At 41.8% G+C, this 21717-nt stretch overlaps 2 protein-coding genes across 2 annotated transcripts in view; one reads left to right on the top strand and one right to left on the bottom strand.

The window, feature by feature from the left end:
- Positions 1–6932, bottom strand: part of pdzk1 (PDZ domain containing 1) — a 30118-nt gene extending 23186 nt beyond the window's left edge. Inside the window, exon 1 of the mRNA XM_048532314.2 lies at positions 6812–6932. The gene's annotated coding sequence lies outside the window, so the exon portion shown is untranslated. The remainder of the gene's footprint in view (positions 1–6811) is intronic.
- LOC125453145 (B- and T-lymphocyte attenuator-like) overlaps positions 3425–21717 on the top strand; it is a 93700-nt gene continuing 75407 nt past the window's right edge. The window contains exons 1-3 of the mRNA XM_048532318.2: positions 3425–3448; positions 18416–18504; positions 20658–20742. The gene's annotated coding sequence lies outside the window, so the exon portion shown is untranslated. The remainder of the gene's footprint in view (positions 3449–18415; positions 18505–20657; positions 20743–21717) is intronic.

Raw genomic sequence — 21717 nt, 5'->3', positions numbered from 1 at the left:
GAAAGAAAACAGCCATCCTTACCTGGTCTGGTCTACATGTGACTCCAGACCCACAGCAGTACGGTTGTCTGTTAACTGCCCTTTGGGCAATTAGGAATGGGCAATAAATGCTGGCCTAGCCAACAATGTCCTCATTCAGTGAATGAATTATTTAAAAATTCTTAGTGTTCTACCTCCATGAGAGAATGCAAATTTCAATCAAACTCCTGTTTTGTTCAGCCAGAAGCAGTAGTGCCATCCAGAATGCAGATGAAACCAGGGATTTTACACAGTCATGTTGGAAAACACCTTGACTTATGGACAGTCAGTACAGTAATCTTTGGAAATGCTGTCTCCTGAAGACAGAGTAGAATAGTGTTAACTCCCAAAAGGAGATGGCGAGAATTATAGATGCAGGACTGAAGAACGGTCCCAACCCGAAACGTCAGCTTTCCTGCTCCTCTGATGCTGCCTGACCTGCTGTGTTCCTCCAGCTCCACAATGTATTGACTTAGCTCCAGAAAGGTCTTTTCCAAATTCACTGACCATTGTTCACTTTTAGTGTTGAGTTTGTTGAAAAATTGATACTTCAAGTGTAATACATTTATTTGGACATCATCTAGGCGTCATACTCAAATGTCTTAGATCTTAACAATCTTGTGTGGAGAGATAATTTTTGATGATGCTTGAGACTAACCAGTGAGATGCTGCTCTTTAATATTTTTAATATGATGAAGAACATTGTCTTTGCTCGGAATCAAATTTTGATCACAGTGTATATTTCCTAATCTTCTGTGAGCTACACTGTGAATTTAGATGGTCCAGTGGTGTCAACATGTTATTCAGATTAATAGTAGAAGTGGGCCATTCAGCCCCATGAGCCTGTTCTTGGGAATGGAATGCTTTGCCTGCAACGGTAGTAGATTTGCCAACTTTAGGTACTTTTAAGTCGTCATTGGATAAGCATATGGACGTACGTGGAATAGTGTAGGTTAGATGGGCTTGAGATCGGTATGACAGGTCGGCACAACATAGAGGGCCGAAGGGCCTGTACTGTGCTGTAATGTTCTATGTTCTACGTATGATCTCTGATGAGAAGTTTATGATAGCAAACATCTTCCCAGGACGTATGAATAGCTGCAGATGAGCAGCAATGGGATTCCAAAGTCAATGTTGGTTTCAACCAGAGCTTTGGTTGCACAGCCAGGTGTACATATGAACTAGAAGCAGGAGTGGCCAATCTGTCCCCCAGCCCACTCTAGCAATCAATAAGATCCTGGCTGTTTGTAACCTCAAAATTACATTGTCCATTTCCCATGATGTTTCTCACGCAGTTGTTGACTTGTTCACCGAGCTGGTAAGTTTGATCGCAAATGCTTCATCACTATGCTAAGTAACATCATCAGTGTGCCTCTGGTGAAGTGTCATTGTACTATCTCACTTGCTATTTAAGTCTCTTGATTTGCTGGGATGCATGACATCACTTCCATTATTATTTCTTAGTGTTTGGTATATGACATCCAGCTGTTTGACAATGGAGTTCCAGGTTGAGTGCCAGGCCTCTGGGAATTCTTGTGCATATCTTTGGTGGTTTGTCCTGGGATGGCCGCATTGTCCCAGTCAAATTGGTGTCCCTCTTTGTCCATGTGTATTGAAGTGAGTGATAATTGGTCATGTCTCTTGGTAGGTAGTTGATATTCGTGAATCCTGGTGGCTAGTTTCCTTCTGATTTGCCCAGTGTAATATTTTTGGCAGTCTTTGGTTCGTTGGTTCTGTTAGTTGTGGTTGCCAGACCCTTTATTCTCATCAGTAGCTGTTGTAGTGTAGCTGTTGGTTTCTGGGCTACCATGATTTCTAGGGGAAACTGGTGGTCATTTCAGATTTGTGCTTCATGTATGGGAGGGTGACTAGTGTCTCTGAACGCATTGCGTCTTCCTGTTGTGTAACAAACTGTGCTTTTCAGTTAACCATTGTAATTAAAGACTCTGAATAGGTATTCTTCCTTGGCTTTGCATAGTTCCTGGACGCTGCACTGTGTTGTGGCTCGCTTGAACAGTGTGTTGATGCAGCTCTGTTTGTGAGTATTGGGATGATTGCTGTTGTAGTTGAGTACCTGATCTGTATGGGTGGCCCTCCTGTGAATGCTGGCCTGGAGCTCACTGTTGATCATACGTTCAACCATTACATCCAGGACGGGAAATCTGTTGTTATTCTCCTCTTCTCTGGGGAATTTTATGCAGGTGAGGATGTTGTTTATGAGTAGATGGATTTCTTCTAGTTTAGAGCGTTTGATAATCACAAAGGTGTCATGCACATAGAGGATCCATAGATTTGGTCGGATGGTGGGAAGTGCTGTCCGTTCTAGTCTTTACAATATGGCTTCCACTATTAATCCTGATATCGGTGCTTCAGTGGGTGTTCCGTTGACATGTCTGTATACCTTGCTGTTGAAGGTGAAGTGGGTTGTGAGGCACAGATCTGGTAGACTGAGGATGCCATCTTTGCTGATGGTGTTGGTGTTGCCAGGTGTCTGTATCCCTGGTCTGTCTACTAGTGAGGCTCAGGGAGGTGATTATGAGGGTAAATAATGCAGTCACGTCAAAGGAGACCATGATCCCGTCCTCGTCTGTTCTGGTGTCCATGATGATATTGAGGAATTCTTGGGCAGAGTGGACTGAGTGGTTTGAATGGTTTACTAGGTGTTTCAGTCTCCTTTGTCATTCTTTCGCTAGTCTGTATATCAGTGTTCCTGGCAGTGAGACCATGGGTCTGATGGGGATGCCCGGCCTGTGTACCTTAGGGAGTCCATAGAAGCAGGGTGTGTTTGATCCCTCTGGTTTTATTCTCTGGCAATCGAATTGTTCATTTCACCCATTTTATGTAGATTCCTTAGCATGGTTATAATATGGTTTATAATACTTAACAACTCAGCGAGCAAGGCACCACCGCATTAACAACCCAAGCTTCAAATCTGCTCGAAAGCCTTGAACCTATCTATGTCTATTGCCTTCCTATGTTCTCTTTACAATTTACTTGCCAATCCAACTTCAGCAAATTTGGTAACCATAATTTCCACACCTTCATCTAAACCAATCAATGTTCCATATTGCTGTCCGACTGGTTTAAGATGAGAATTTTATTGGGGATGTTCCCCCTTCATTAGGCATAAAATTCTAGCTTCCAAATTGGAGAATTACTCAGGAAAGGCATGACATTTCCTTAATATCTTCCTTCATGTTTTACAAACTTGAGAGTAGAATTTCCTTAGGTCTCCACATACACTGGCGCCTGTCCCAAAATAACTCCGTGTTAAAGCTCTGCATGAGGTCAAACAATCCTCAGTTCGTATCAAAAGGATTTTCCAAGAGAGGTAATTAACATGTGCCGCATGCATTCTAAGAGCTGAGGCTTCACATTAAGCTGCAGTATTTCTCATACATTTGCTAACGCCTCAACACGTGGAGCAAAGGTCAGTTACTTTAATGTTACATGCAGCGCCAGAACGGGAATTCTGCTGACAACCACTTCTGTTATGCATTGTGAGCAATAACAGCATTGCTGAACTTTCTGTCGTGTTCATGATTAACTTGGTAGCATCGAAAATGATTATCCAATGTGAAAGGTCATGTGGCTATGTACAGTTGGACTTGCAACCTGCTTAAATGCACAGCAGGGGAGTGAGGAGAGTCCATTTCACTCACCATCACTGAGGACAGCTTCAGGCAGCTTGGAACCTGGCCCAGTTCCTCTACAAGTGGAGTAAATTTGAACTCATTCAAAATGCCTTATCCTAAGACACAGCAAGTTCCATTCACCTATCACCCGCTCGATTGGTTCCTGGTTCAAAAACACTTCAAAGTTTAAAATTATCGTTCTGTTTTCAAATCCCTTCAAAGTCTCAACATCGCAATTCCTGTAACTTACTCCAGCACCTATTCCTTTCAGACCTCTGTGTTCTTCCAATTCCACCCACTGTTGGGCAGTTCTATCTTCAAGCTGCTTGTGTCCTAAACTCTGGCATTTCTTCCCTAAACTTCCCAGCCTCTGTATCTCACTTGTCCTTATCATCTACAAATTGGATCAATTTATTGATCATCTGCCATAGTATCTCCTTATGTGGCTCTGTGTCAAATTTCATTTAATACTTGCTCGTTTGAAGACAGGATGTTTTAATATATTAAAAATACAGAAAAAATATAAGCTAATTTTAATAAGTATACACACTGTTTTATAATACACACCAAACCATGTGTCATCATTTTGAGTAGTGACTATTAATAGAGCTATCATGCCCATATACATCTCACACATGACTGGATACTGAGGGATAAATTGTCCCACCTCTTGATCATTGTAACTTCATTAGAAAATCTGTTCACTCAGAAAATCAAATTGCACCCTGACATCTGGGTGGGAGAAAGAAGTTTAATTTGCCCCTTGTGAATTGAATATATATATTTTGTTTCATGCTATTTACACTTATGATGTAATGACAGCCAGACCCAGTGAGCTGAAATTCACTCCCAATCCATATTGGGGTTTACCAATGTCATCTTAAACTTTCCTGACCGCATCCATGTTATGGAACCCTCCTGTGGTGCTGTGGTAGTGTTCCTACCCTGGACCAGGAGGCTTAGCGTCAAGTCTGACCTGTTTCAGGGGTGTGTGATAGTAACTCAGAATAGGCTGATTAAAAATACATTTTTGTTCCAGACCACAGTATTGTCATTGGCCAGTTGTTCATCTAATACAGTATGCTTCCACCAACCAATCAGACTTCTGTGTGATCTGACAGGTTGATGCTTGGCTCTCAGTCAAATATCTGTTCACTTGCTCCTGTCTCCAATAATAGCCAGATAGGAGGGATCACATTTGCATGAATGAAAGTGCACCCTCTTTTTTTTAGAAGTCCCAGTGATTTTACTCAGTGTTCTGGAGACTCAGGGCCAATTTTGAGAATTGACAACACCAGTCCACACTGAGGCCACATTGAGGAATAGTCTTTCAAATGAAGATTACCATCCAGCATAGAGAATGTGGGTTCACCGGAAAAAGCTAGACTCAAGATCACTGCCAGCATCACCTGGAATAGTGGCCCCTGCACATTTTAAGGTCTTGAGCAACAATTCACATTTGATCATCATCATTAAGGTTGTAAATAGTCCCAAGGAGCTTCATAGAAGTAATTACCTACCAATATTTGACACCTGAAACACATACAGTGTATTAGAAAATGTCTGGTAGGTTTTAAAGAGATTTCTAAATGAACAGAAGGCATTCCCAAGCTTTTGAGACCCCAGTGGGCATAGCTGCTGCTGGTGGAAGCCTATACCTGCTATAAACGGGGGCCCCTCCTCCTAGTCTATAATAAAGAATAATTCCAATTTCACACCAGTGTTTTGGCCTTCACTAATGCCTTTGAAAATAAGCAAATTCCCGATATGGGAGAGACTTCCTTCAGTTTCAGGTCTATCTCTATGAGTTGCAGTGGAAATCTAAGTCTGCTGTGTCAACCAGCTCCCCTTTATCCACAGCATGTGTTACTTCCTCAAAGATCTCCAACAGATTGATTAAACATGATTTCCCTCTTAACCTAACTTGCCTGTTCACTTCAGTTAGACCTACTTTCTTATCACCATAATTACCCTTGTTTCTGTCTAAAATACTAGTCTTGGACCCACTCCTCTCTCTCTCTCTCTCTCTCTCTCTCTCTCCAACTGAAAGTAAAATTCAATCATATTATGGTCATCAATAACTATTGGGACTTTCACTTCAAATCCTATCTTATTGCACAGCACCAGATCTAGTATTGCATGCTCTCTGGTCGGCTCTGAGAAACCATCCTGAAAAATATCTATGAAATCTTCATCGAGCCTATCTTTGCCCATTCAATTTTCCAGTTTGTACCACATTAAAATTCCCCATGATTTTTGCCAAACCTTTCTGACATTCCCGTCTGATTGCTTCCTATATTTGCCATCTTATGTGTATTTACTATTAGAAAGCCTATATACCACTCCTATAAATGGCTTCTTCCCTTTGTCATATGTCATCACCATCTAAACTACTTCTGCATTCTGGTTTCCTGACCATATGTCATTCCTCTCTATTGTACTAATGCCAGCTCTAATTTAAACAGCATTATTGATGTAACCAAAAATAAAGTATAAAACCACTGCGATTAGATATTGCCTTCGGTTCCGGGACAAGACCACAGCTAACGTAAATAGATTTCAGTTAAAATCTGTGTGGATCTCCTAATCACAAATTCTGACAGTCCAGTTGGAGGCCATTCAGTAGATTATGTCTATGTCTGACTGTAAGTAATATTATGTCTCTACATGGGATACCCTAAGTAATTAACAAACTATTTATATTTATTGATCACCCCATTTACAGACTACTATTTCAGAAGTAAGTTATCATACTTAAATAAATAGTGTTGCATTATATTAGTTTGAAAAATTGAGCCAGGACTATAAAACGTTATTATAGAAAAGTAATTTCAATAGGAAGTTGTATGCACTGAGAATTCCAAGGTGTCTGTACTTTTTTGCTTTACTTAAGTTGCACAGCAGGAGTATAATTTGTCATGAAAAGTTATTTACCTGCTTATTCTATTAAACTTCAATAGCAGATGATTGCAGTCAATATTTGAACAGCAGTGAAATTGAAAATACAGATTAGCAATATGTCAAATGATTAAAACAGACACAGGGGAATGTGCGGACACTAGTTATATTGCGATGTTTGCTGCTGACAATTAAACTCGAGCCGTATTTCTATCCAAAAATTAATCCAGGGCAAAATAATGCTCACAAAAAGTGCTTACCAAACTCTGGTCGGTTCAGTTGCTAGTGAATCTATGAATGTTGTCTTTTGTAGGTGCAATCTACACCTATGGACTTTGATCAAGGTTTGGTTAAAAGGTTGAACAATTCAGCAGAGCACTCGACATATTGTGGAATGCTGATACATTCCCTTTATCACTGTGTCCAATATTTAATTGATGTGACTGCTTCCATGAACTCTTTACTAGGCAACGTTTATTTGTGAAATTCTAATAGCAATGAATCTCTAATAATTAATGTGACCACAAAACTCCCACTTGGATAGGGCACTGTGTAAAACTCTTTACTGTTTACTGTCATAACTAAGTGACTGTGTGTGTGTCACTCTAGTTTGGCAAGCTTTTTCTCTACTGGGTTAGTCTCTAACCTGCTGAAGGGGCTTTGAAAATGTTTGGCTGCTTATAAGTTGCCCAGAACTGGATGCCTCAGAATACTGTATCAGATATAATAGGAACTGCAGATGCTGGAGAATCTGAGATAACAAGTTGTGGAGCTGGATTCACACAGCAGGCCAAGCAGCGTCTCAGAAGCAGGAAAGCTGATATTTCGGGTCGAGACCCTTCGTCAGAAATGGGGGAGGGGAAGAGGTTTCTGAAATAAATAGGGAGAGAGGAGGAGGCGGATCAAAGATGGATAGAGGAGAACATAGGTGGAGAGGAGACAGACAAGTTAAAGAGGTGGGGATGGAGCCAGTAAAGGTGAGTGTAGGTGGGGAGGAGGTAGTTCAGTCCAGGGAGGATGGACAGATCAAGGGGGCGGGATGAGGTGAGTAGCTAGGAAATGGGGGTGCGGATTGAGGTGGGAAGAGTGGATAGGTGGGAGGAAGAACAGGTTAGTAGGCGGGGACGAGCTGGGCTGGTTTTGGGATGCGGTGGGGGAGGCGAGATTTTGAAGCTTGTGAAATCCACATTGATGCCATTGGGCTGCAGGGTTCCCAAGCGGAATATGAGTTGCTGCTCCTGCAACCGTCGGGTGGCATCATTATGGCACTGCAATCGGCCCAGGATGGACATGTCGACTAAGGGATGGGAGGGAGAATTGAAATGGCCCGTGACTAGGAGGTGCAGTTGTTTATTGCGAACCGAGCGTCGGTGTTCTGCAAAGCGGTCCCCAAGCCTCCGCTTGGTTTCCCCGATGTAGAGAAGGCCACACTGGGTACAGTGGATGCAGTGTACCACATTAGCAGATGTGCAAGTGAACATTTGCTTGATATGTAAAGTCTTCTTCGGGCCTGGGATTGGGGTGAGGGAGGAAGTGTGGGGGCAAGTGTAGCACTTCCTGCGGTTGCAAGGAAAAGTGCCAGGTGTGGCGGAGCAGACAAGGGAGTCACGGAGAGAGTGGTCCCTTCGGAAAGCAGATAAGCGTGGGGAGGGAAAAGTGCCTTTGGTGGTGGGGTCGGTATCCCGCGCCCCCTTGACCTATCCGTCCTACCTGGACTGGACAATCACCTCCCTACCTCCCCACCTACACTCACCTCTACTGGCTCCATCCCCGCCCCTTTAACTTGTCTGTCTCCTCTCCACCTGTCTTCTCCTCTATCCATCTTCGGTCCGCCTCCCCCTCTCTCCCTATTGATTTCAGAACCTTCTTCCCCTCACCCATTTCTGATGAAGGGTCTAGGCCCGAAACGTCAGCTAAGATGCTGCACCTAAGATGCTGCTTGACCTGTTGCGTTCATGCAGCTCCACACCTTGTTGCCTCAGAATACCGCATTGATTCAGAAACATCATTCAATCTTTCTTTTCACATAAAGAAGGATATGGGAGAAAAGGACACCAAGTGTTGACATGAGGGGAATAGTTGTGATTAGTGGAATATGCAAGTACAGACAGTGGAGAGTCCATTGTGATTGACAGGTGGTTATGAGTAGTATGGAGTAGAGATGGGAGAAAATATTGCTGTTGCTGAAGCAAAATAGAGATTTAGGGAAACTTTGAAGGGGAGTCTCACATTCATAGCCCTGACGAGATCATGAGACTTCTTCCTGCACTGATCCAGGTTGTAATGACGCTGAATAAAATCCAAAAGATCTGCGGATGCTGTAAATCAGAAACAAAAATAGAGGTTGCCAGAAATGCTCTGCAGGTATGGCAGCGCCGGTGGAGAGAAATCAGTTAATATTTCAGGTTGAGTGACCCGAAATGTTAACTCTAATTTCTCGCCACAGATGCTGCCAGACCTGCTGAGCTTTTACAGCAATCTTTATTTCTGTTTACAATAGTGCTGATATTGATTTGTTCTTCCACCTCATTCCATCATAGTTAGTGAATTTGTCTGGGTAATGTTACAATCTCCATAGAGACAGTTAACGTTTAAAGAAAAGAATTAAGCACCCAGTGATTCACTGAAAGAAACATGCACAGGATTTCATATTTGAAACCAAAATACGCCCTTCTCCACATGTATAAAGATCATAATGCAAGCATGACTTATTTGGAACTCTATTTTGTTAAGACAACACAGTTCCTCATTTGCTTCCTAATTACATACATGAGTTTCATTATTATGAAACACATTAAACACATTATGGGATCTTGTGGATTCATTCACTTCTCCTTTAGAATTCAAACCAAGTATGTCACAGCTTGAAAGATTTGAAATTAATTTCTCAGCATTCTGGTATTTTTTAAGGTGAGAGATTTTGTCGGGATTCTTTCATTAGCTTTTGGCCAAGAAATTCTCCAATTTTTCCTCTAAACTCATTCTTGTGAACTTCACAGCTCAACTTGGACCCTACACCTTGCATTCACAGCATACATACTCAATGCCTTGGTTCCTAATAGCCTCTAAAGTCCTGTGTCGCTCTTAGTCCCACTTTCCAACCCCTAACTCAATCGCAGACACTTTCTCTATAACATATTCTCTGCCTTCTTCACCCTGTATCCTATAAAGGCCAATACAGAGTTCTTCATTCAGTTCAATATAGGCAAATCTTTCAGCCTCTTTTCCTTCAGGATCTTTGCCTCCCAACTGAGCAGAAGCTCCAACCTGCATTCTACATGATGAATGATAAAGTGCTATTTTCTCCGTTTAAAGTCGGCTAACATTTATCTCTTTTGTTCTTTTCCCCAGTAAGTTGCACTTGTATCCTTCTGTTTCCAACCTGAAATGTTGATTGCCTTCTTTGAGCAAACTTACCAGAAAATAATCAAATATCCATAAGCCCCACAGAATACCAACATGGCAGTGTGACATAAATGGCATGTTCCAAGCTGTAATATAAATTAGTTATCTTTTGTTTTCAAAACCCCCTTACATTCTGGCACCATCATGAATGATGTGTCTCCTGATGGAGTTAATAACCCTTTTCAGTAGACTTGTTTGTTCAATCACAGAACTTCATTGTTTACAAAGTTGCTTTTGGATTTTTTGATCTGGGAACGAGATAAATAATTTAAATAATTATAGGCCTCCTGTGAATCAGTGATTACCTGTATGTATTTGAATTGCCACTTAATTCAATATTGTTTCTCAGTTGGATAGTTTCATTCATCTTACATCTAACACATCAATTCCTAATTTAGAAGTTATACCTCTAAAGCACATGAATTGTAAATTCAGACACTTGCAGCAGCATGCAGCATTGAGTAGAGAGAGAGGCGCATTTTCCTTTGTACTGCTTTCTTGCTCCTTGAGCAAGGCGCCATCAAAAATTACGAAGGTCCTGGACCTTGTCTTTTGACCAGCAGAATTAAAAACTAACTTCCATAAATTAACAGGAGGGCCCACTTGTTTTTCAGAGGCACAGGATGATTTTAACCAGAGGCCAGTGGGGGCATGAAAGCTCCCCTGTCCATCAAATGTCAAACTCCCAGGGGTAGACACCAGTGTGCTGTGCATGTTGTGTTGGGTTTGAATGAAGTATGCTGAAGATCTATCTAGCAGTTGGATGAGGTGGGGACTCAGAGGGATAAAACAAAGATCATTACTGAATACGGCATGTTCAGCATTAAAGAGCGGAAGGTCAGAAGGGATAGTAAATAGCCAACAAGAGGAGGTGTCACGAGAAAGGATGGAGTCAGAGGGAAGGGAAGGGAAAACAGTTCCAGATGAGTGTGGTACCTCTGAGTTGTTCCAGCTTGCATTCCTTAATGCCTGAAAGGTGAAGAAAACCCTTCTTTTTAGAACACTGAATAAGCCGGAGAATGAGGTGAAACTGGGGGCACAGAACAACTCTGAGCCAGTGTGAGGTGGTGCTGATGGAGAGAGAGGTTGAAAGTGTGCATGTGGCGATCCATGGCACAGAGCGTGGATCTCAGGATACGTCAAGCACAGCTGTCCGAGGAGCTGTGGAAGCAAGATTTGGTAAAGATTTTGTCAAATACAAGGATCTTAGAAGTTTCAAAAAGATCATGATCTAAATGAAGGAACTGTGGACATTCTGGTTAAGTTTGCAAACGACACAAAGATAGATTGAGGGGCAGGTAGTATTGAGGAGGTGGGGAAGCTGCAGAAGGATTTGGACAGGTTTGTAGAGTGGGCAAAGAAGTGGTAGGTGGAATACAAAGTGGGAAAGTGTGCGATCATGCACTTTGGTACGAAGAATAAAACCATGGACTATTTTCTAAATGGGGAGCAAACTCAGAAGCCTGAAGTGCAGAGGCTTGGGAGTTCTAGTCCAGGATTCTCTCAAGCTAAACTTGCAGGTTGAGTCAGTAGTCAGGAAGGCAAATGCAATGTTGGCATTTATTTTGAGTGGGCTTGAATTTAAAATCAAGGATGTACTCCTGAGGCTTTATAAGGCTCTGTTCAGGCCTCATTTGGAGTACTATGTGCATTTTGGGGCGTTTATCTCAGGAAGGATATACTGACCCTGGAGCGGATTCAGAAGAGGTTCATGAGAATGGTCCCAGGAATGGAAAGCTGAACATATGAGGAACATTTGAGGACTCTGAGACTATCCTCATTAGAGTTAGATGGATGGTGGGGGGTGTGCGGGATCTATTTGAAACTTACAGAATACTGAATGGATTCTAGACAGAGTGGATGTTAGGAAGATGTTTCCATCGGTAGGAGAGACTAGGATTCGAGGGCACAGCCTTACAGTAAAGGAAAGACCTTTTAGAATGGAAATAAGGAGAAACTTATTCAGCCAGCGAGTGGTGAATCTATGGAATTCACTGCCACAGAAGGCTATAGAGGCCAGGTCACTGAGTACATTTAAGATTGAGATAGATGGGCTCTTGATTATCAAGGGGATCAAGGATTATGGGGAGAAAGTGGGAGAATGAGGAACTCATTGAGGAACTTATCAGCCATGATTGAATGGCAGAGTAGACTTGATGGATCAAATGGCCTGATTTCTGCTCCTATGTCTTATGGTCTTACAGCCTTAAGGTCTCATCACTTCTCATTCTTCTAAACTCCAGTGTATACAGATCCAACCTATTCAGCCATTCCTCGTAAGATTACACCTTCATCCCAGTAATCAGTTGAATGAACCTTCTCTGAGTTGCTTCTCATACAATTATGTCCTTTCTTAAATAAGGAGACCAAAACTGTTCACAGTATCCTAGATGTGTTTGCACCAAGGCTCTGTACAACTGGAACAAAGTTTCCAAACTTTTAGATTCTATTTGCCTTAAAACAAATGCCAACATTCCAGATCACTTGTGGTACCTATATACTACTTATAAATGTATACCAGAACACCCAGATTTCTTGTATCTCAATTAGGTAATTTCCTTCCATTTAAATAAAATATTGCTTTACTAGTCTTCCTGCCAAAGTGGTTAAGTTTTTACTTTCCTACGTTATATTCTATCTGCCAAATTTTTGCCCCTTAACTTAATCTATATCCCCCTTGCCAGACTCGTTATCCTCTTCACAAATTACTTGTCTACCTGCCTGGAAATTTAGCAACAATACATCCAACCCCTTCATCCAAGTCATTGAGTCAGATTGTTAATAGTTCAGACTGATATTTTCACTGATATTTTGTGACACTCCACTCGTTACGCTTGCCAACCTGAAAATAACCTAGTTTCCTATTAACTGACTGATTCTAACTCCAGACCAATATGCTACCTTCGAGCACATGAGTTCTTAATGTGCTTGGTAAGCTTTGACATGTCATCTTGTTAAATATTTTCACAGCTGACAGAGAGAGCAACACTGCCAGAGGGTCAGTACTGAGGGAGTGCTGCACTGTCAGAGAGTCAGTGCTGAGGGAATGCAGCACTGTCAGAGGGTCAGTACTGAGGGAGCACTGCACTGTCAGAGGGTCAGTCTGAGGGAGTACTGCACTGCTAGAGGGTCGGTACTGAGGGAGTGCTGCACTGTTAGAGGGTCAGTACTGAGGGAGCGCTGCACTGTCAGAGGGTCAGTACTGAGGGAGCACTGCACTGTCAGAGGGTCAGTACTGAGGGAGCGCTGCACTGTCAGAGTGTCAGTACTGAGGGAGCGCTGCACTGTCAGAGGGTCAGTACTGAGGGAGCGCTGCACTGTCAGAGGGTCAGTACTGAGGGAGTGCTGCACTGTCAGAGGGTCAGTACTGAGGGAGCGCTGCACTGTCAGAGGATCAGTACTGAGGGAGCGCTGCACTGTCAGAGGGTCAGTACAGAGGGAGCGCTGCATTGTTGGAGGGTCAGTACTGAGGGAGTGCTGCACTGTCAGAGGGTCAGTACTGAGGGAGTGCTGCACTGTCAGAGGGTCAGTACTGAGGGAGCGCTGCATTGTTGGAGGGTCAGTACTGAACAAATGCTACAATGTGTAAAGGTCAGTATCTAGTGAATGGAGGCACTAAAGTACTTTAGTTCTGCAGAGCACCATTATCTCCATACTGGACACATACATCAGTTCATTCGTCAAATAGCATACGCGATACAATAGGATATCTTTTCCAGTGAACCCACAACTCATCCAGTTCCACATTTACCAGTTCTAACCCATTTTTCTGAAGGTTCAGCAAATTTGCAGTGGATTGATTAATCAATATACCACAATGATTTTATTGAGGCCTTTTGATCTCCTTCAATAGAGTTTTTACAGCTTTCCTTCATCTGGCCTGGGATGGGCAGCAATCTCCTAACAGATAACCCTATCCAATTCCTCATTGTTTGCCCCATTCAGATTGCTTCATATTTCACTTCTCAACAAAATTCCTTAATTTCCAAACTGTTTTTACCATGTGTAAAGCAAAATTTATCCCTACTGTGGTAATGTAAAAAAAAGTCATACCACTCCTATATCAACTTCAACAAAGCCAGATTAGGAGGAGTTTAGAGTCTTCTTGCAGTTTGAAAGCTTGAATGAAAGAATCTCTGTAGTGCAGAAGCAGGCCATTCGGTCCATAAAGTCCACACGAACGCTCCAAAGATCATACCACCCAGACACAATCCCCCCAACAACCCTGCATGTCCCAAGGCTAATCCATCTTGCCCTCACATCCCTGAATACTATGCGCAATTCAACGTGCCCAATTCAGCTAACCTTACACATCTTTCCTCACAGTGGAAGGAAACTAGCGCACCCAGAGGAAACCCCTCAGACACAGTGAGAATATGCAAATTCCACACAGATAGTCACCCAAGGGTGGGACCGAGCCCTGGTTCCTGGCACTATGAGGTAGCAGTGCTAACCATTGAGCCAACATGCTGCCCCTTGTATTAAAGGCAGGATTAGAAAGGGTGCTATGTGCGAGTTAGGCAGACTGATAGAAACCAGGTCTCAAAGACCTCACAAAAGAGTTTATTGCATCGGCACCTCATTCAGAATCTCTCCAGTTTGAATAAAGTCCAATTTTGTTTCCAAAAATAGATGCAGTTAATCATTTACAGGCAGTAAATGAACTGTATAAATCTGATAAAGCATTGTAGTTTGCAAAAAAGTGCACAGCAAATTAGACTAAAGAAGCTAGACAGAACGTATTGGGATAGAAACAGAGCTGTTGCTGAGATCCTTCAGAAATAGAAAGGCAACAATTTCGTTCTAACATTTAGAAAGTATTATTTTCTATAGCAAGAAACTCATTAATATATCAATTTAAATTCCATAACATTGCTGTCCTTTAGTTCTTCAACTGACTAGTGTAATCAGTCCTCATTGTGACAATTGTCCAGCATTCAGCAAACTTAAGCCCATTTAAAACCAGGCCTCTGGAATCCAATTTGCCTGACTTCCTAATTCTGGCTTCTTGTGAACATGTAACAATACAGCAAAATATGGGTGTTTCAGCCCATTATTTCTTTGCCAACCATGATGAACTAATCCCATCTGCCTGCACTTGTCTATATCCCTCTGTTCCTGCCTACCTGTCTAAATGCCCCTTAAACATTGCTTTCATTTCAGGTTCGACTACCTCCCCTGGCAATGCGTTCCAGACCCTTGCCTGCCTCTGTGTGAAAAACCTTCCTCGCACATCCCCTTCAAAATTTCTCCCTCTTACCTTCAACCTTTGCCCCTGAGTATTTGACATTCCCATCCTGCATAAAATGACCCCAACTGTCCACCTTATCCATGTCTCTCATCATTTTATTTCCTTCTACCTCGTCGCCCCTCAGCCTCCAATGCTTTATCAAAAACAATCCAAGTTTGTCCAACCTCTCCTTATAGCTAATATACTCCAATCCAGTTGTAAACTTCTTTTGCACCCTCTCCAAGGCCTCCACATCCTTCCTGTAGTGTGATGACCAGAATAATCCACAATGTTTCAATTGCAGCCTAACTAAACTTTTATGTAGTTGCAACGTGACTTGCCAATGTTTGTACTCAATGCCCCGACTGATAAAGGCAAACTCCTTATCCACTTGTGTTGTCACTTCCAGGGAGTTATGGACTTTCAGCCAACGCCCTGTTGCATAACAATGCTCCTAAGAGCCCTGCCATTAACTGTGTACTTTTCTCTTGTACTTGACCTCCCGAAATGCATCACCTCACATTTGTCAAGATTAAACTCCACCATCATGCCCAATTGTATATGTCTGATTTTAACTACTGCCGTGCCATCTCCTGTGTGGATTCTAAGCTCTGAAATTTCTCCCTAACCCTTGCCACTGCTCTCTGTTTCTTCAAGATATTCCTGCAAACTTATCTCTGTGACCAAGACTTTAGTCACTTGTTCTAAAATTTTCTGTACCTCAGTATCACATTTTGGTCATTCTATGAAGCACATTGGGTAGTTAACTTCATTAAAAGTGTGTGCTCGGTTAATGCGGGTTGTTTCTGTATCCAATCCATCATTAACCTGCATTGACTCTGGCTCTCCACCACCTCAAATTTTAGCTTCTTCTGCTTGTAGGAGATGGTTAAAGAGCAGAAGGATGCCATTCAGCCAATTGTGCCTGTGCGGGCTCTCTCTCTCTCTCTCTCTCTCTAGAGAGAGAGAGAGAAAGAGAAACAAGTCCCTCTCCTCTGCCTACTTTTTCCCATAGCCTTCCAATATTTTCTCACTTTGGATAAATTATCCAGTTCCCTTTGAAAGCCATGATTGAATCAGACCCCAAAAAACCTTCAGTCAATGCTTTTCAGATCCTACCCAATTGCTACACAAGAAATACTTTTCCTCAAGGCACGTTAGCTCGTTTTTATCATTCACTCAAAATCTATGTCCTCTGGTTATGAGGCATAGACTCAAATAGCACAGAAATTGACCCTTCGGCCCAACCAGGCCATGCTGACCATAATCCCAAACTAAACTAGTCCCACCAGCCTGCACTTGACCCATACCCCTCCGAAAATGTTTTACACATGCACTTATCCGGATATCTTTTAAATGTTGTTATTGTACTGTATTCATCACTTCCTCTGGCAGTACATCTCACACCCAAACTCCCTCTATGTAAAAAAAATTGCCCATCGTATCTCTTTAACATCTTTCTCCCCTCACCTGAAAACTCTGCGGTCTAGCTTTGAAATCCCCCACCCTAGGGAAAAGACATCTGCCATTCACCTTATCTATGCCCCTCATGATATTATAAACCTCTGTAAGGTCACCACTCAACCTCCTACACTCCAGTAGAAAATGTCCCAGCTTATCCAGCCTCTCTTTATACCTCAAACCCTCCACTCCCAGCAACACCCTGTTAAATCTCTTCTGAACCCTTTCCAGCTTAATAATATCTTTCATATAGCAGGACAGCCAAAACTGGACACCATACTCCAGAAGAGGCCTCGCCAATGTCTTGTGAAACCTCAATATAAATTCTCAGCCCCTATACTCAAAAGTCTGAGCAATTGGCCTCTCCAGTGGGAACAGGTTTTCCCTATCAGTTCCATCCAGATGGCTCCTGATTTTGTACACGTCCATCAAATCCCCACTCAACCATTTTTCTTTCAGAAGAACAAACCACAGCTTTTAAAGTGCCTCATCCCTGTAACCATTTCGATAAATCTTTCATTGCTCATAAGGTTCACCTAATCTGTCCGCTACCGAGTCTATGGTTTGGGCTGTCACCATGACCTCACATAGAGATGCAGTTTTACATTTGCTTGGCTGTCCTGCACTTACAGCATTGATTTCAGCCCTGATCCTGTACCTCAGGAAGGATAAGATGGTGCTAGTGGGGGCACAGCATAGTTTGACCAGAAAGATACCAGGGCTAAAGAATTTAAATTACGAGGGCAGGTTACATGAAGTTGATGTGCATTCCCTAGCATTTAACAGTTTGACGAGTGATCTAGTTAAAGTGTTAAAATAATTGAGATTCAATGGTGCACTTACAGTCAAACTATTTCCCCTGATGAGAGTGTCTAGAGCAAGCAACTCCAATCTAAAAATCAGAGCTATTTCATTCAGGATTGAAATGAGAAGAAAGAAAAGATTATTTGAATTTGTGTAATGCTTTTCAAAAGCACTCGTTGCCTTAAAGTGCTTCATAGCCAATGATGCACTTTTAGGATTCAGTCACAGTAGTGTAAGAAGCAGGACAGTTAGTTTTTCATTCAATCAAAAGTGTTTTAGTTGCAATTACAGTCACATCAAATGAGCAACATAATAAGTTAATTTCAGAAATTGCTGGAGAAATTCAGGTCTGACAGTGTATGTAGAGAAAGCAGAGTTTTGGGTCTGGTGACCCTTCTTAAACATAATGGACTGAATGGCCTCATTGTGGGCTGTACATTTCTGTAATTTTCTGCACCATGAAGGTATATCCTTGACTGTCTAGCTCTTTTTATCACAGATGTTACTTTGAGCTACCAATAAGCCATCTGAAAAGACATACAGTAGGCAGTTTTCTTTCCCCATGACATAAATTACAAGATTGCAAGGCTTTTCCATGCAGCTTTTGCAACACGTTGCCTGGAGTTTCAGTGATAAATGGGTTGCCGTTCCATGTTAGTGGTGAATGGACCAGAAGCAGCAACGGTCTTATGGTCTCTCATACTAGGAGATCAAGGTGAATGGAAACTATTTGGTTAGCGTGACAATGTGCAAGGAAGTGTCTGTGCTCAGTTTTTGCAGCCGTCAGATTTAACCGTACTATTCAACAAAGGCAACGTGCTATTAATGTTCATTCTAAGATAACACAATTTATATCATTAATGGACACAAAAACTCAATTGGTTTAGATGTCGAGGATCATTTAACACCCCAAACAGTGCTCATTAGAACTAAACATTAATTGTAAACTGCTGTCTTTATCAAGGTCAATCGGGGTGATCAATATGCTCGTACAAGGAAATATCAGATGCATTTATACAGTGTGACTATCATTATGGATGATGCAAATGCAAGGTAAGAACTCAGTACCATAAAGCAAACGCTGTTAAAGGTGAGGGTTGAGCTTTCTGCAAACCTTTTGGAAGTTTTGAACTAAATAAATGTTATTTAATTAGTGTTACATGTGGCTGTTGCAAGTTGCATTGCTTGAATGTTCTGGTGCCTGTAGCTCAGTAAAACATTGAATGTTTCGTTGTAACTGTTGCTGCAATAATATTTCCATCATTTTCAGCGAGCTCTCTCTCCAATGATCTTTACTAACATCAGATATTAGTTTAAGGAAGAAGATGCCTGAATTCCTGAGAAAGTCCTGGTTTTAGATCAAGAATTTAAAATGATATAGCAGCTAAGAAGATTGATAAGATATATAAGAATTATACCAGAATTGGCAGACTACTCCTGAGCTGGCTGAGGCTCTTGGAAAGAAAGGGTTGAGGGCTGACTTAGTAAATCTCTTTAAAGTAATGGAAAAATTTCATAGGTTAGAAGTAAATTAAATGTTTCCACTCATGAAGGAGAGCTAAGTGATGTAACTACAGGGGTGTCACTAAAAATCTCAATAGGAAATTCAAGTCAGTGATGAGAGTGTGGAATTTGCTATCACATAGAGAATGATGTTGATGCATTTAAGGTAAAGTTGTTGTGCACAGTGATATTCTCCCTAACCATGGACTAGGAGGCCCAAGCTCAATCCCATCTGTTTCAAAGGCATGTAATAAGATTTATGAACAAGATTCTAATGATTCTAATTCAGTTCTAATGAGCACTGTTTGGGGTATTAAATGACCCTTGATTAGAAAAATAGGTTAAATTTCAAAGAAACGATGGAGAAGGGATATAAGCATACTCTTACAGAATGAGGTGAGGATGAACTGGGAAGACTTGTGTCATGCAAAATTACATTTGAATTAGCTGGTTTCTGTACTGTAAGGTGGTTGCTTGCATTAGTCGGCAAGACAGATAGTTTACAATGCAGAGTAATGCCAATAACGCAGGTACAAGTCCCACACTGGCTAGGGATCACCATGAAGGTCCCAAGTTCTCAATCTCACCCCTTGCCTGAGGAATGGTGACTCTTAGATTAAACACACGACCAGTATCTCTCTCTACTGTAGAGTGGTACTCTAGGACTATAGTGACTTTACTAATTTACAAATTTGCCATTTGATATTTTGTATCTGCCTGAAAAGGGTGGGGAAGGACTAAGTTTAATAACATGGCTAAAATATGACACCTCCAACAGTGTGACAATCCTTCAACATTGTTTCCTTGACAGTGTGGTAGGGAAGGATTACCTACAGGGTGGCTTTCTGTCTATACCCTCAGTATGTATGCATGTCATAGAATCATAGAGGTCTACAGCACAGAAAAAGGCCCATCATGTCTGGACCGGTCAAAAGCCAACCACCTAATTATTCTCATCCCACTGTGCGGCACTTGGCCTGTAGCCCTGAATATCTTAGCATTGCAAGTGCATATCGAAATATCAACAGACTCATAGTCTTACAGCCCTACAGTACGGAAACAGATCCTGCAGTCCAACAGTCCATGCCGAACATAATCCCAGACTAAACTTGTCCCACCTACTTTCTCCTTCAGCATTGTCTCTCTGACATTGTAGCACTCATTCTGTATTGTCCCTCTGACAGTGTGGCGTTCCTACATTATTGTCTCTCCTATAGTGTGCCGCTCCTTTATTATTGTTCCTCTGACAGCATAGTGATCTTCAGTATTGTCTCTCTAGTAGTGTGGTGTTCCTACAGTATTGTTTCTCTGATAGCACAGCACTTCATCAGTACTGACCACCTGATAGTACAGTGCTCCCTCAGTACACACTCTCCAACAGTGTAACATTCCTTCAGAATGGAACCTCCAACACTGCAACACCTCCTTAAAAATGACTGTCCAACACTGCAGCACTCCCTCTGGACTGACCCTCAGAAACTCCAATGCCATCTCAGTACTGCATTGGGAATGTGTGCCTGGAATCTGTGTTCAAGTCTTTGGCATGGGTTTTGACCCAGTGATATTCTGAATGAGATTGGAGAGAGCTATCTCCTGAGCGTTGTCAGCACAATAATTAAAATTGTGTGTAACGAAGTGCACCAATATTCACGGTTAAACCATTCATGTATTTAGAATTCTTTGTACTCTTTGTCTCTCCATAGCTTTGCAAACCGGAAGAGTTGTGTTAGCTGTGTCTAATGAAAATACTTGTTGTGCCTATGTAACCAGTGTATTATTGGCTATCAGGTGATGTATATTTGCATATTATATTATTTACATATTTGTATCATATGCAATTTTTTGCACTGCTGTCCTATCAGTTAGCCTCACAACTTTGCTAGTTTTACTGACATTGTTCACTTAGTGGTCACAGTTTAGCTGTTTAAAGTACAATCTTGTTAAAATGGTGGTTCAGGAGTTTTGCAGTTTGGGAGGAGTAGCAGTGCTGATATTGCGAGCATCTTAAAATGGCTTTAACTCTGTATGGAATGCAGGGCTCCGGTACATAAGGCTGGACGTAATGGTATCACTGTGCAAGGCCCTGGTCAGACTACAAAGGAGTAACTGTGGAAGTTCTGAACGCTATACCTCAGGAAGGATATATTTTTCTGGGAGGATGTGCATTATGTGTTTACTAGAAGGATTTCTGGATTCCAAGCCTAAATATATCTGCAAACTAGGGTTCTATACCCAGGACCTTGAAATTTTTTGAGATATTAAGAGTAGCAGGTAGGACATAAAAGGAGAACCAATTTCCATGACTTGGTTAGTGTAAGACTAGGGGCTATGATCAAAAATTAGAGCCATATCTTTCAGGAGTGAGATTACAAGAAACAAAATGTGGCTGAAGTTTGGAATGCCTTTCTGCAAATGGCAGTTTAAGAAAGATAATAGCTAATTCGAGTTTTATTGACTTCTGTTAATCAAAGGTCGAAAGGCATAAGGGCAAAAATGGATAAAGGGAGTAAGGTCACATATCAGCCACCATCTCACTGAATGGCAGAAATAGCTCAAAAGAAAAATGACCTCTTCCTTTTCCTATATTTATATGTAACAAAATGTGATGTGTGGAGACACAACATCGTTAAATATAAGGATAGGTTGTGGAAGTAGGTCAAATGAGAAAGAGACACACAAAGATGATTATAACATTTAAGGGTGATAGATGGGTTTGCTTTAGTTGCAATGTACCACTGTATCGTTGGCCCAGAATTCTACGAG

Source organism: Stegostoma tigrinum, chromosome 6, assembly GCF_030684315.1.
Source record: "Stegostoma tigrinum isolate sSteTig4 chromosome 6, sSteTig4.hap1, whole genome shotgun sequence".
Taxonomy (NCBI): domain Eukaryota; kingdom Metazoa; phylum Chordata; class Chondrichthyes; order Orectolobiformes; family Stegostomatidae; genus Stegostoma; species Stegostoma tigrinum.
This window is presented reverse-complemented; position numbering and strand designations above follow the sequence as displayed.